Raw genomic sequence first — 5,000 nt, 5'->3', positions numbered from 1 at the left:
TTCGCTCGCTGTTCGCCGCTCGCCGCTCGCTCGCGCAGCCAAAAATGGCCAGTTTTGGCCCGTTTTTGGGCAGTTTTGGCCTGTTTTTGGGGTGTTCTTGCGTGGCGTGGCGACCGTCGTGAGCGGAGCAAAATGTCAGCCATCTCAGCACCCTGGAACCCCCCGGGTGGCACAGGGCTGGATGGGGCTTTCGTATAGCAGGGACGGTGCTGCCTCTCGCTTCGCTCGCTGTTCGCCGCTCGCCGCTCGCTCGCGCAGCCAAAAATGGCCAGTTTTGGCCCGTTTTTGGGCAGTTTTGGCCTGTTTTTGGGGTGTTCTTGCGTGGCGCGGCGACCGTCGTGAGCGGAGCAAAATGTCAGCCATCTCAGCACCCTGGAACCCCCCGGGTGGCACAGGTCTGGATGGGGCTTTCGTATAGCAGGGACGGTGCTGCCTCACGCTTCGCTCGCTGTTCGCCGCTTGCCGCTCGCTCGCGCAGCCAAAAATGGCCAGTTTTGGCCCGTTTTTGGGCAGTTTTGGCCTGTTTGTGGGCTGTTCTTGCGTGGCGCGGCGACCGTCGAGAGCGGACCAAAATGTCAGCCATCTCAGCACCCTGGAACCCCCCGGGTGGCACAGGGCTGGATGGGGCTTTCGTATAGCAGGGACGGTGCTGCCTCACGCTTCGCTCGCTGTTCGCCGCTCGCCGCTCGCTCGCGGAGCCAAAAATGGCCTGTTTTGGCCCGTTTTTGGGCAGTTTTGGCCTGTTTTTGGGCTGTTCTTGCGTGGCGCGGCGACCGTCGTGACCGGAGCAAAATGTCAGCCATCTCAGCACCCTGGAACCCCCCGGGTGGCACAGGGCTGGATGGGGCTTTCGTATAGCAGGGACGGTGCTGCCTCACGCTTCGCTCGCTGTTCGCCGCTCGCCGCTCGCTCGCGCAGCCAAAAATGGCCTGTTTTGGCCCGTTTTTGGGCTGTTTTGGCCTGCTTTTGGGCTGTTCTTGTGTGGCGCGGCGACCGTCGTGAGCGGAGCAAAATGTCAGCCATCTCAGCACCCTGGAACCCCCCGGGTGGCACAGGGCTGGATGGGGCTTTCGTATAGCAGGGACGGTGCTGCCTCACGCTTCGCTCGCTGTTCGCCGCTCGCCGCTCGCTCGCGCAGCCAAAAATGGCCTGTTTTGGCCCGTTTTTGGGCTGTTTTGGCCTGTTTTTGGGCTGTTCTTGCGTGGCGCGGCGACCGTCGTGAGCGGAGCAAAATGTCAGCCATCTCAGCACCCTGGAACCCCCCGGGTGGCACAGGGCTGGATGGGGCTTTCGTATAGCAGGGACGGTGCTGCCTCACGCTTCGCTCACTGTTCGCCGCTCGCCGCTCGCTCGCGCAGCCAAAAATGGCCTGTTTTGGCCCGTTTTTGGGCTGTTTTGGCCTGTTTTTGGGCTGTTCTTGCGTGGTGCGGTGACCATCGTGAGCGGAGCAAAACGTCAGCCATCTCAGCACCCTGGAACCCCCCGGGTGGCACAGGGCTGGATGGGGCTTTCGTATAGCAGGGACGGTGCTGCCTCTCGCTTCGCTCGCTGTCCGCCGCTCGCCGCTCGCTCGCGCAGCCAAAAATGGCCAGTTTTGGCCCGTTTTTGGGCCGTTTTGGCCTGTTTTTGGGCTGTTCTTGCGTGGTGCGGCGACCGTCGTGAGCGGAGCAAAATGTCAGCCATCTCAGCACCCTGGAACCCCCCGGGTGGCACAGGGCTGGATGGGGCTTTCGTATAGCAGGGACGGTGCTGCCTCACGCTGCGCTCACTGTTCGCCGCTCGCCGCTCGCTCGCGCAGCCAAAAATGGCCTGTTTTGGCCCGTTTTTGGGCTGTTTTGGCCTGTTTTTGGGCTGTTCTTGCGTGGTGCGGTGACCATCGTGAGCGGAGCAAAACGTCAGCCATCTCAGCACCCTGGAACCCCCCGGGTTGCACAGGGCTGGATGGGGCTTTCGTATAGCAGGGACGGTGCTGCCTCTCGCTTCGCTCGCTGTCCGCCGCTCGCCGCTCGCTCGCGCAGCCAAAAATGGCCAGTTTTGGCCCGTTTTTGGGCTGTTTTGGCCTGTTTTTGGGGTGTTCTTGCGTGGCGCGGTGACCGTCGTGAGCGGAGCAAAATGTCAGCCATCTCAGCACCCTGGAACCCCCCGGGTGGCACAGGGCTGGATGGAGCTTTCGTATAGCAGGGACGGTGCTGCCTCTCGCTTCGCTCGCTGTTCGCCGCTCGCCGCTCGCTCGCGCAGCCAAAAATGGCCGGTTTTGGCCCGTTTTTGGGCTGTTTTGGCCTGTTTTTGGGCTGTTCTTGCGTGCCGCGGCGACCGTCGTGAGCGGAGCAAAATGTCAGCCATCTCAGCACCCTGGAACCCCCCGGGTGGCACAGGGCTGGATGGGGCTTTCGTATAGCAGGGACGGTGCTGCCTCTCGCTTCGCTCGCTGTTCGCCGCTCGCCGCTCGCTCGCGCAGCCAAAAATGGCCAGTTTTGGCCCGTTTTTGGGCAGTTTTGGCCTGTTTTTGGGGTGTTCTTGCGTGGCGTGGCGACCGTCGTGAGCGGAGCAAAATGTCAGCCATCTCAGCACCCTGGAACCCCCCGGGTGGCACAGGGCTGGATGGGGCTTTCGTATAGCAGGGACGGTGCTGCCTCTCGCTTCGCTCGCTGTTCGCCGCTCGCCGCTCGCTCGCGCAGCCAAAAATGGCCAGTTTTGGCCCGTTTTTGGGCAGTTTTGGCCTGTTTTTGGGGTGTTCTTGCGTGGCGCGGCGACCGTCGTGAGCGGAGCAAAATGTCAGCCATCTCAGCACCCTGGAACCCCCCGGGTGGCACAGGTCTGGATGGGGCTTTCGTATAGCAGGGACGGTGCTGCCTCACGCTTCGCTCTCTGTTCGCCGCTCGCCGCTCGCTCGCGCAGCCAAAAATGGCCAGTTTTGGCCCGTTTTTGGGCAGTTTTGGCCTGTTTTTGGGCTGTTCTTGCGTGGCGCGGCGACCGTCGAGAGCGGACCAAAATGTCAGCCATCTCAGCACCCTGGAACCCCCCGGGTGGCACAGGGCTGGATGGGGCTTTCGTATAGCAGGGACGGTGCTGCCTCACGCTTCGCTCGCTGTTCGCCGCTCGCCGCTCGCTCGCGCAGCCAAAAATGGCCTGTTTTGGCCCGTTTTTGGGCTGTTTTGGCCTGTTTTTGGGCTGTTCTTGCGTGGCGCGGCGACCGTCGTGAGCGGAGCAAAATGTCAGCCATCTCAGCACCCTGGAACCCCCCGGGTGGCACAGGGCTGGATGGGGCTTTCGTATAGCAGGGACGGTGCTGCCTCACGCTTCGCTCACTGTTCGCCGCTCGCCGCTCGCTCGCGCAGCCAAAAATGGCCTGTTTTGGCCCGTTTTTGGGCTGTTTTGGCCTGTTTTTGGGCTGTTCTTGCGTGGTGCGGTGACCATCGTGAGCGGAGCAAAACGTCAGCCATCTCAGCACCCTGGAACCCCCCGGGTGGCACAGGGCTGGATGGGGCTTTCGTATAGCAGGGACGGTGCTGCCTCTCGCTTCGCTCGCTGTCCGCCGCTCGCCGCTCGCTCGCGCAGCCAAAAATGGCCAGTTTTGGCCCGTTTTTGGGCCGTTTTGGCCTGTTTTTGGGCTGTTCTTGCGTGGTGCGGCGACCGTCGTGAGCGGAGCAAAATGTCAGCCATCTCAGCACCCTGGAACCCCCCGGGTGGCACAGGGCTGGATGGGGCTTTCGTATAGCAGGGACGGTGCTGCCTCACGCTGCGCTCACTGTTCGCCGCTCGCCGCTCGCTCGCGCAGCCAAAAATGGCCTGTTTTGGCCCGTTTTTGGGCTGTTTTGGCCTGTTTTTGGGCTGTTCTTGCGTGGTGCGGTGACCATCGTGAGCGGAGCAAAACGTCAGCCATCTCAGCACCCTGGAACCCCCCGGGTGGCACAGGGCTGGATGGGGCTTTCGTATAGCAGGGACGGTGCTGCCTCTCGCTTCGCTCGCTGTCCGCCGCTCGCCGCTCGCTCGCGCAGCCAAAAATGGCCAGTTTTGGCCCGTTTTTGGGCCGTTTTGGCCTGTTTTTGGGCTGTTCTTGCGTGGTGCGGCGACCGTCGTGAGCGGAGCAAAATGTCAGCCATCTCAGCACCCTGGAACCCCCCGGGTGGCACAGGGCTGGATGGGGCTTTCGTATAGCAGGGACGGTGCTGCCTCTCGCTTCGCTCGCTGTCCGCCACTCGCCGCTCGCTCGCGCAGCCAAAAATGGCCAGTTTTGGCCCGTTTTTGGGCCGTTTTGGCCAGTTTTTGGCCTGTTCTTGCGTTGCGCGGTGACCGTCGAGAGCGGAGCAAAACGTCAGCCATCTCAGCACCCTGGAACCCCCCGGGTGGCACAGGGCTGGATGGGGCTTTCGTATAGCAGGGACGGTGCTGCCTCTCGCTTCGCTCGCTGTTCGCCGCTCGCTGCTCGCTCGCTCAGCCAAAAATGGCCAGTTTTGGCCCGTTTTTGGGCTGTTTTGGCCTGTTTTTGGGCTGTTCTTGCGTGCCGCGGCGACCGTCGTGAGCGGAGCAAAATGTCAGCCATCTCAGCACCCTGGAACCCCCCGGGTGGCACAGGGCTGGATGGGGCTTTCGTATAGCAGGGACGGTGCTGCCTCACGCTTCGCTCGCTGTTCGCCGCTCGCCGCTCGCTCGCGCAGCCAAAAATGGCCAGTTTTGGCCCGTTTTTGGGCAGTTTTGGCCTGTTTTTGGGCTGTTCTTGCGTGCCGCGACGACCATCGTGAGCGGAGCAAAACGTCAGCCATCTCAGCACCCTGGAACCCCCCGGGTGGCACAGGGCTGGATGGGGCTTTCGTATAGCAGGGACGGTGCTGCCTCTCGCTTCGCTCGCTGTTCGCCGCTCGCTGCTCGCTCGCTCAGCCAAAAATGGCCAGTTTTGGCCCGTTTTTGGGCTGTTTTGGCCTGTTTTTGGGCTGTTCTTGCGTGCCGCGGCGACCGTCGTGAGCGGAGCAAAATGTCAGCCATCTCAGCACCCTGGAACC

This window comes from Musa acuminata, unplaced genomic scaffold (genome assembly GCF_036884655.1).
Source record: "Musa acuminata AAA Group cultivar baxijiao unplaced genomic scaffold, Cavendish_Baxijiao_AAA HiC_scaffold_1126, whole genome shotgun sequence".
Classification (NCBI taxonomy): domain Eukaryota; kingdom Viridiplantae; phylum Streptophyta; class Magnoliopsida; order Zingiberales; family Musaceae; genus Musa; species Musa acuminata.
The sequence above is the reverse complement of the archived record's forward strand: the minus strand, read 5'-3'. Positions refer to the sequence as shown.